Here is an 11,376-nt window from a genome sequence, read left to right as displayed (position 1 = left end):
ACTTTTAAAACCATCAGCAGACCAATTATCTTCTGATAAATTTAGTTCCGATAACTATCAGTCCGCTAACATTTTTTTGCTGGTAACGTGAGCAAAGTTTAACGGTCAAAAACATTTGTAAACCCTAAAATCAAACATTTTCATCCATCTGTTGTGTGTTTGTGGCTGTCGCTTGCTGATGACTTCATCATTAAACGTAAAATGTGATTGGACGGTCGACGCAGGGAGCATTGTGGGTAGTGTAGTTCAGGTTCACTTTGGAAGTTACAGTGGGTGTTACCGTCTGCTCGACGCAGAAACAAAACTGACTAATTTTAACATTATTTTATTTAATTTTTTGTAGCTGACAGCATAATTTAATCGCCAAGACTTGATGGGAGAGAGGAGATCTCACAGCGCAGCTGTGTTACAGAGGGACTTTTCTTAGACACCGTTTTGGATAATCAGGACACTTTATGTGGGTTATTTCTTCAGAATTTAATGAACCCCACTGAAACTAACAGGTAGGAATTTATATTTACTACGTGTCTTTTACTGTGTCCATCTGTCTGTTCATCTGTCTGTGCTCAGCATAAGTTTCTGTGTAGGCTCTCAGTTGTCCAGGTGGTTTCCATAGTAGAGAAGCTTGAATCTTCGACTGGACTGGGTTGCTTGACACGAGGACGTTTCACTTCAAATCGCAGAAGCTTCCTCAGCTAAAATTCTTGCTCTGGCCCTTGGGTCAGACAGAAGTCAGAAGCTTGTCAGAAGTCAAATTGCAGAAGCTTCCTCGATTTTAGCTGAGGAAGCTTCTGCGATTTGAAGCGAAACGTCCTCGCGTCAAGCAACTCAGCATAAGTCCATTCCTATTACTGCCAGGGTCTTCACATTCACAGGGAGGATTCTTGGGACACAGACCTTGGACAAGTTCAAAGATGGCTAACCTTGACCGATATTACTGCCAGGGTCTTCACATTCACAGGGAGGATTCTTGGGACACAGACCTTGGACAAGTTCAAAGATGGCTAACCTTGACCGATTTTAAGGAGTCAAAAGGTTGCATTCTGTTTCCTATTTTTATGCTCATATGGCCGAGGGTATTTTAGTATTGCTTTATATTCTTATTTTTTCTTGTTCCCCTTATTGCGTGTGTCCCCAAAAGTAATCATTAAATCCTATTCACTTGTCCATTATCTGCACCTGTTAATCCTGCTGAGGGTCACAGGAAGCTCAGGCATAAAATATTAATACATCCAGGCATAATTAATTACATGGAAAATACATTGTTCCCAGCAGTGACATTTATTCCTGCCATTGACAGTGTGGTTCATTCTAAAGGACAGCATGCTGAGGTTGATATTTCCCTGACTGTCATTGATGTGAGAGCACGGGGGTTAAAAATAGCAGGGCTAAAGCAATAACTGTCCACACATCTTAATATTGAGACAGAATATTATAATCAAACACACCACAGAGAAGTTAGATCAGATAGTCAGCTGTTATTCAGAGTTCTGGGGCTTCATGTACAAAGACTTGCATGGATTTCCTACTTAAACATGGCATACGCTAAAACCCAGAAACTGTTGTACGCACAAAAATATCCAGATGTATCAAAGTGTGAATATGCATGGATCCAATCACATTCCTTTTGTACATCCCAATCAACGTGGAATTGAGTGCACATGCAGATGTACCAAACTCCTCCCTGTCCACGCCCCTATTTAAATATGCAAATGTATTTAAATAGGCCCTGGGACCTGGGGATTCCCTCCTCTGTCCAGAATGATTATGGTAAGAAGAGTGTGAGCTACAGATAAAGTGGAGTAAATTAAGTAAATGAAGTGGAGATACGCAGGGATATTTTATTTGGTACCCTGTCAACCAGAATAAGCAGAAGCAGCGCACACACACTGAAATTAAGGAAAATGAGGTGTGCCGCGGCTAATGTGTGTCATCACAAATTTCGCAGTTGTTAATTGACAAATACTGAACACAGGGAGACAAACAAGGGCTTGTTAAGAAGCTCTAGTTTCACCATCAAGAAACAACAACAACAAAAAACATTTGAATGTGCACATGTCCAAATGTGGCCTTGCTGTTTTCATTCGGAACAATTAAGCAGCCACTCATCGTGCACTGTGCCTGACAAGGGCATGAAATCAAGGGGGCTGTGGTTTGGGTTAGGGGAAGGGAGACAGTTGCGTTATGGTTAGAAATAGTAAAATAAAAACACACAGCATCACAGAAATGTCACTCATTTCATTATGGAAGCATGAAAAAAAAGCATGAGACTGGGCTGCCCTAACCATGCTTTTAGTCAGGATGAACGAGTCATGTGTTGAACTAGGCGACCTAGCCACGATCACTGATGGAATGAAAATGTTTCCTATTAACAACAACAACAACAACAAAAATCATATGATTAGATCATTAGATTAGATCTTATTTCTTTGTTGTGAAATGTGGAAAAGCCAGCTTTCCGAGTTGGCCCTGAACTGGCACTTGGAGTCTCATTGTGGTGGTGCTGTATAGAGCTGGAGTCCACAATTTTTATTAAATTCAATTAAAATGCTACGGAAATTTTATGCTAATCCCTCCCAAACCTTACCTGATTCTAATTGTTGGCAAAGATGCAACAACAAAAAATGGAAACAAAATTGTGAAGGTGACGACATAATGCAAACTGACTCCTCACCACTAGATGACACCAATTTCTACACACCGCAGATTTAAAGGTGACAAGTGTGCTGGAGTGAGCAGAAACAATCAACCAGTTGGTGTTGAACGTCAAAACCTTTGTGGTCCTTGGTTTTCAACAAACCACTTAGTAATTTCTCAGTTAAAAGCACATGCGACCATAAACCTTGTGATTATGTGTGAACACATTAGTGTCATATTAATTTTGTGGGTCTGCACTTTATTATGTTAAACATATTTTGCAAGAATTCCCCAATGCCTTCTCCTCCTCCTCTTGACTCCATTTGTCTGTATTACTGTGAAACACAAACATTGCAACACACACTTACACACACTCATGTACACACTCCCTGCTGTGGCCCAAAGCACACAGTGTACAGTTACTCACATCCCCAGGAAGCGGAGGTATGACATCACCTTATCATCTCCTGTGGCCCCATGGGAAGACTGGAGGGGGGACGGAGACAGAGGATGAGGGTAAGGGAGAGTCAGCTGAATAGAGTCCAAAAAGAAGAACCACAGAGAGGAAAGTTGGACTAAAAATGTACAGATAAGATAGAAAAGGGAGCAGATGTTTGATAATTTGCCAAAAGCCTTTGTGATGTCACTGCCAAACACGACGACTAGACTATTTACCTCCTACACACCAAAACTGACTTTATATGGTGCTGAAAACACAGACCTCTGAAAACAATCACTGCGGTCGCAGGAATAATCTGAGCTATGCATGCTCTGAAACGAGGTCAGGTCGAGGAAATAAACAGTGTGCTGCCTTTTATTACTCACACATGACCAAGAATCAAATGCTATCAGGACTGTCAGGAGGCTGGGATCCAACACTTGCTTCTTGGATGAAAAATGTCGCTTATAGCAGAAGGTGATCTTGCACGTATTTACACTCTGCGGGTTTGGGGGGAGCTTTACATAAGTCTGCTACAACTGAATATTATTTAAATTATTTTCTTGTTATTTCCACAATATTCTATGTCAGCAGCTGTGAGACCGGGATCACATTCTACCCATAGATTTCATTAGCTACAAGAGACAGTATCAGGCTCAGAGACACACTCGTGGTGGACACAAATGCAGGACTCACTCTCATATGATCGGCGTTCAAAGCTCTTTACTGGTAGGACAGCCGTGGTCTAAGAAGGCAGTCAGAGAACAGCAACAGTAACAAAAACATCAGGCAAATGGCAGTCAAAAAACAGGCAGAGGATATCAAAAAACACAGCAAGACAGTCAGGTCACACAGAAAACACTCAGAGGAAAGGGCTGGATGTGAAGGCACCACGCACAACAATCTGGCGGGGAACTAGTGTAACAAGTGAAATTTAAATACACCCAGGTGAAGAGTTGCAGATTAGAAATAGGTGTGCGGAACGCTCCAGAACAGGGTGTGGCCCAGACAGTGTGCACCACCCACCACTAAACACCAAGAGATACAGGGACAGAAACAGCCCAAGCAGGAAAAACCCAGCAAAATAAATCACATACAACAAAACCTAACTAAACAGGCCAGAGCAGACATAATGCAAACAAAACCCCAAACCGTGACAGACAGAGGCGAAGCGACCAGCTGCCATTCAATTTCAATCAGAGTGGGTGATTTACAGCAACAAAAGAAAATGGCGCGAGCTAGGCAGGGCCAAAGTAGAAAAGAAGTCTACTTTATACAAATGCTGAACAATACAATGGGGCGACTGCAAATTCAAGGTAAGGTAACATGGTTTGTGTTGGCTGATGCTTAAATTGAAGAAAAAAAAATTGAAGATGGCAGAATACACAACCAGGTGGACGTATGTCTGTATAAATGTAATATGTGAAAATTAAGTAAGGTATGTCTTCTATAATATATTCCAATTCTAAAGTAGAACTCTACTAGTCTATACTGAGGTATATCTAAATATCTAAAAAAGAAGAGTAGAATAGAGTAGGTGCCTGGTGTAATTAGGTGCCATGTGTAAGTTTTTTCTGATCTGTTTTGTAAAAGTTGAGCTAGTTGGGTTGAATCAACTTTTAGTCCTTTCTAAAAACAACAACAACAAAAAAAGACAAATATCTCAGATGATATGGCTTGCTGGGAGTCACTCGCTGCAGAGTGGTGCCTTAAAATCCTAAAGATTTATGCTTCTGCAACTCTGTAACTCTGTGGCCATGCAATGATGTCGAGGTGCATGTGACCCTTTTAAAGTTCCCTGTCACATCTTTATGCAATTTGCCACAGGAACTCTGGCTTGTTCTGCATTAATTTGTCCCTCAAAGAGCTCATTCATCAATCTCCAAACCAATGGTATGGTACGTATCATTTCCTCCATGAACTGCTGGTCATTTGAGCATCTTTCTCCAACTCAGTGTTTGAAGCTTGTGGACTTATCTGCCAAACATATTTGATCCATGATTGAAATGTAGTTGCAAAAACTTTTAAAATATAATGGGAGAGGAAGGAGTGAAAACATAAAAGTGACAAATTGCAGGATTTGCGGTCTCAGTCATTTAGCAGGTGCACATCATGGGGAGGGTTCGCAGCCTCGCAGAGAGCTGTGATCTAAAGTGGTTGTCTTTGGTTCATCACACCCAGGCATATGTGTGAAATTTAACACCATATTACAGTGAAGGCAGCAAGCAGCATTTTTAAATAATCATGGGATTTGAATAAAGGTCTGCCTTGTTTAGGTGCCGGGTTTGAGCACGGTTTGAAAAAGATAATCAGCCGGGCTTTTAATCATGGAAATACACATACCCGCTTTCCTAGAATTGGTGAGTGCCAGTGCTGAATTTCATTTTGTACCTGTTACTGGGCATGTCCAGACTGATCTGTCTGGTACAAGCGAGAAGTTTTTAATGGAAATGCATTGCAGTCAGACAGGAAATTTACCCAGGACTCTGAAGACTTGGAGCTCCATCCTTCCACAAAGATGTTGGCATTACCATAAGCCTGTGTCCAGTGACCTCACCACTCCTTAATCTACTTCCAGATGGTGCTCCTAATAGGCCAATCTCCCTCTGGGAGCACCACATAAATGTGATTTAATAATGCCACAAATGTTTCTGTCATGTTATAACAAACAGGGCAAGACATGGTACGTGGACTACGTTTTGTTAACAAATCTAAAATCCTGAATAAACAGTACATGGTCACCCACAAAATAACTGAGCAAGGTAACCAAAGCAAACTGCTGGAAACCAGGACACAGCAAGAGCACAAACCACTAATTCCACTTGTCAAACTAAATGAAGAACAAATCTGAAAAATTATGGAAAACAAGGAACTTAATACTGTACCTCAAAGAAACCAACCAATTTCCAGAAACAGGATTTACAAACAAAACAGAATAATTTGAATTGTAAACACAAAAACCTGTTAGGGAACACAACATAAGCAGAGTTGGGAGATCAAAATATAGTCACTAACCTAACAGTCATTAATTGGTCCAAAGTTAAGAACACGGGAAATATGGTAAAAATGTTCAGGTCTAAAAGAATGTACCGCAAGGAAACAGAGGACAAAGGAGTGTACTGTAAGAGTCAATGACTGAATGAAGTACAAGTGTGACTTATTTGCATCATGACAAGATCACGGTAGGATGAGAGACATGGATACTGAAACAGGAGGCTGGCAATTGAACAGGAGTGGAGCAGACATGAGTAAGGAGGCCAGCTGAGTGACACAAGCAGGTCAGAAAGGAGTTGGGAAACCAATCATGAGGTAGAAGTGCAATAGAGAGGAGGGAACCAGCCAAGAAACAATAGCAGGAAATGGTCATCTGTCAGACAATGTGACAAGAACAGGTGTCAACAGGGAGCTGCCCCAAGAACCCTTGGGCAAGGTCCTTAATCCCCAAGTTGCTCCTGGTGGGCAGCTGAGCGCCTTGCATAGCAGCACACTGACATCGGTGTGGGAGTGAGACAGTGAGTGAAAGGGTGAATGTGAGGCATAATTTCCATGTGAAGCAGACACTCAACAAAGTGCCATAGAAATTAAGTCCACTGACACCAGCAAAGTAGGACATGATGACTGTACCTTGCCAACATCACAGGGACTGGATGCACCTTCACCACATCAGGAGAAAGAACAGAACCAGCAAGCTCTCTTGTCATATCAGGGCCTGTGTCTGCAGGCACCACAGGGCTGGGATGTGAAGTACTGGGTGGAGCCAGTGTCTCAAGAGCAGGATCATAAGTGGTGCCTTTATCTTCTGGGTAAGTACCGTACAGGATCGTAAATGGTGGTGTCATCTACCAGGTCAGGAGCAGGATCACACACAGTGGTACTGTCCACATGAGTAGCAGCAGAACCACTACTGCTTTGGACACAGGATGTGCACAGGACCACAGCCACCTCAGAAATAGGAACGGTGCACAGGATTGCTACTGCCTCATGAGCTGTGCAGGACTCAGACTCTGCCTGGGCATTGACACCGGGTGAGGAACCAGGACCTCTATCATACAACTACCCTTGATATAGACCTTGGGCATATACCTGGAATGGCTGTGCGCCCAGACAATGAAAGCACTGTGGGTGGAATTCCCCCCGCCCCCTTCCCCCGCCCCGCCCCATCCTTGGGTGTACTGCCAGTGAAGGTTTACTATGATACTGGGAATACCTGCAGAAATGAAACTTGGAGGAAGACTAAAATAAATGCTCAAATGTTTAAATCAGTGCTTGTTCAAAGACTTCAAGCCACATTTCAAAATGAAGCAGGATGCAGGATTCAAATGTGTCTCTTAATTTGTGGGAAATGACTTTGACATGAAGACTGAGGGCTGAAGACATAAAATACCAAACCTGACTTTCACACCAGGAATCCATAAACCAAACTGGCTTCAGGATTTATTTTTGTTAGACCCTGTCTCTAAAACAGTACTGTGATAAACTGACTCACAATACCTGATGAAATCAAGAAACATATCCTGAGTTAAAGCAAAACACACCACACAAGTTCAACATTCAACATATCTGGTGTGTACCCTGTCCTTCAATGTTGGTTTACACAGTCTGTCATATTACTGGGAAAAATAATGGACCCAAATGCAAGTCATACATGATAACATGTGATGTGTGTACAATAATATTTATTACCAATTCTATAGTACAAAATAAACACTACTCAATAATCAACAAAATAACTAAAGCAAAGAACTGAAATACCAAGATAAAGGGCAAAAAACACTAATCTCATTTGTCAAACCCACTGAATCTCAAAACAATGCAATGAGGAACACACACAAGGAACTCAGCGAAACAAACTTAGGAACACAAACAGGATTTACAACCAGAGAATTGTGAATTATAGCCACAAAAATGGGAAGCACAGTGGTTTAGTGTTTAGTACCATTGCCACACAGTGAGAAGGTCCCAGATTCACTACCAACCTGGTCCTTTCTGTGTGAAGTTTCCATTTTCTCCCTGTGTTTAAATGTGTTCCCTCTGCGTGCATCAGCTTCCTCAAAATTCCAAAAAATATGCAGGTAAGGGGGATCGTGACTCTTAACTGACCATAGGTGTGGATGTGTTTTTCTGTCTATATGCATCAGCTCTATGATGGACTGGTGGCCTGTCCAAGGTGGACCCGACCTCTCACCCACTGACTACTGGCATAGGCTCTGCCCCCCCCCCCCCCCACCCATTGAGTGGGTTCAGAATGTGGATGGAGATACAAAACACTCAAAGATCACACATCACAAGCAAAATCAGGAGATCAAAGAAATCACCAACAGCACTGTCATTTATCAGTTCACAATCCACTAAAGTAGGAGTGGGATTGCTAATCATAACAGTCAACTACCTCGAGCTAATACCCAACTAGTTGACTAATTTTCATTTCAGTAGTCAGTTGGGAGTTTCTCTGCTTAAATTTAACCTGATTAATTCATTACTAAGATTAGTCATGAATCTAATGGTCATGAATCTAATGGTACCCGACTGGTTGACTAATGATTTCCTTTAGTTATCCAAACCTAGAAAAGGGAAAACACTATGTTCAAAAGTCTAAACCATTGTGACTTTCTTCTAAAATTAACTGAGACATGTTGCTTAGTAAAAAGTGGCGCTTGGGGGCCATGATGTGGTACTGGTCTATAAACGACTGCTGGTCTATTTATAGGCTCATGGATGGAGCTCCTCTCAATGTCACTGTTGCCCAGTGACACTATAAGAACAGCTCTGCAGTGTCATTGTGGTATGTCTGCAACAAACAGTGCCATCCTCCAAAAGAAATCAATAACATGGTATATAAATTTTATTGCAGAAGCAATATTAAAAATGTTTTTAGCCCACCCATCTTTATTACCTCCGCCAAGGAGGTTATGTTTTCAGTCACGTTAGTTTGTTTGTTTGTCTGTCAGCAGGATAACTCAACATAAATTTTGTGGAGTGGTTGGAAATGACAAGAGGAACAAATGATTAAATTTTAGTGGTGATCCGGATAACGATCCGGATCCCGATGCTAACGCGTTAGCATGTCTATGGCATTTTCATTGTTAAAAGTTAGTTGCAGCTGTCATCACGTTCGTTTAGAGAAAGAGACAAAAAGAAATAGATCACTGTGCCAAGGAGGGGATCTCTTTAGGGTCAGTGACCCTATGGCCTTGTTTAGAGAAGTGTTTCATAAATGTTAAAAAATTCATATATTTGCAGTTTAGTTGAATAATAAATTGAATTTTGTCTCTTATTTGTTTTTGTCTATAAGCACATGCAATATCAATATCAGTGCTCAGATGACAGTAGCTTCTGGGAAAGGTGCAAGTTGCAATAAACTGTGATGCCAAGCACTAAGGATACATGCTATCCAGTCACAGCAGATGAAACTTTTTTTACTACTGAGCAAACATCATTGTTAGACTTTTTTAGGTTCAATGATTCCACGGCGTGTAGATGTTATGGCTTCAGTGACCCCATGGCCTTGGCGGAGGTTTGCACTCTCTGAGTGCTTCTTGTTTTCATCATGTGTTCACTGACTTCTGAATGTATTCCACATTGCAAGTATGGCCACGGTCAGCATTAAAATTGGATATTTTTTCATGTTTGTGTGGGAGTTTGCATTCACGCTCACGCATGCATTTATGTGTGTTTTACTAAATATAGCTTTGTTTCCTTGGTAACACCTGGGATTATATGAATACCTTCAGCACATCCACTCACATGAACATTTTCATCCACTTAAAATGTAACATTACCCAACATGTTCTGCAAGAATGTAAATGTCAATATGCATCTACAGAGAGAGAAATTTTAGTGTTTCTATTTTATAGACTCTGCACTTACAGTAAGCACATGCACTCATAAACATGCATGCGCAAGGCACTTCACCTCCCGCATTTGTGATGGCATGAAGTCAGATATGCTCTGGAGGGCGGTGTGTGGAAATGAATGCCATTATTTTTTGCCTCTGCCTCCTGCTTTTGTGTGCAGCTCAGCCGCTGAAAGGCAGCGATCAACCAACCATAACAATTCATAATGGCTTTTCTGCCTCATCCACAAGTCTAGAAGCGTGCCTCCGGTTGGGGCTATCCCCATGCATTCCACCCCCCCCCCAGTGTTCCCATGGCTCCAGCAACGATCAAGCCTTATGTGTTTGTGAGTGCATGTTCACGTGCAGCCGGGTGGGAGGGACTGCATATGGGAACTCAGGGGGCCGTGGCTGTGAATGTGACAGCGGAAGAAGCCATTGAAAAGGAGTGCAGTCAGCCGGTGCAACCGGGGCCCCAGAGCCTGTCTGATCACGCACCAACAGGAGCAGCCGAAACGAGGTTGGAGCAAAGCAGCTAGGTTGGACGGTCATGGTGTTTCGGAGCAGAAAGTTTACACTTTATTCCCCTCATCATATAAGGATTATACACAATAAATTTCAGGCTGTCAATTATAAATGTTTCTTTTCTATGTTTGAAAGCTGAAATTACATGGTTGACCATTTCTCTGCTGATTGCAGAGAAAAAAAATGCTCATGATTTTGTGTCAGTTCAGTAATCGCTAAATTGTCAGGACGATCCAGAGGCAGAATTGTACTTTGTGCTAGCAAAACTACAAGCTGCATGGTAAATGGAAACTCCAACACAAACATGAAAAACATAATAAATGCTTTCAAAAACAGTGTGATTACATCAGACATGCTTGAACCCTCGTGGGCATGCGAGAGTTTTTTCACGCCTGTCGGTTACGTCATTCGCCTGTTGGCAGTCTTTGAGTGAGGAGTCGTCCACCCTCTCGTCGATTTTTCATTGTTTAGGAATGGCTCAGAGACTGCTGCTTTGTTTGATAAAAATTTTTTCAAAAGCTGGTTTTCGGTAAAAATTTTAACGGCTGATGAGAGATTTTTGGTCTGGTAGTGTCGCTTTAAGGACGGCCCACGGTCCAGCTATCCACAATTTCACTGATACTTACTGGACTGGTAAGCATTGAAAGCCGAGATAGACATGTCCAAACTTGTCCTCTGACACGCCGAAACGGAGGTGTTCCTTTGTCTCGCTTCCAAAGCAAATCGGTCGTGATGCGTGAAGCCTCCATGCGGCTTTCCATGACAAAATCTCTTGTTAAAAGTGAAATCTGCCGGAAAATGGCTGATGTCCAGCTCTTGTGATAACCAGAGAAAGAGCACACGACGGTCTCGTATCCATCAGCTCAGAAATGGTCCAGTGGCTTGTGCCGTGTCGTCGTAGCTCGGAGCGCGGCGTGCTGAGCGTCCTTAAAGGGGTCCTTAA

This window comes from Thalassophryne amazonica, chromosome 9 (assembly GCF_902500255.1).
Source record: "Thalassophryne amazonica chromosome 9, fThaAma1.1, whole genome shotgun sequence".
NCBI classification, from domain to species: Eukaryota; Metazoa; Chordata; class Actinopteri; order Batrachoidiformes; family Batrachoididae; genus Thalassophryne; species Thalassophryne amazonica.
This window is presented reverse-complemented; position numbering follows the sequence as displayed.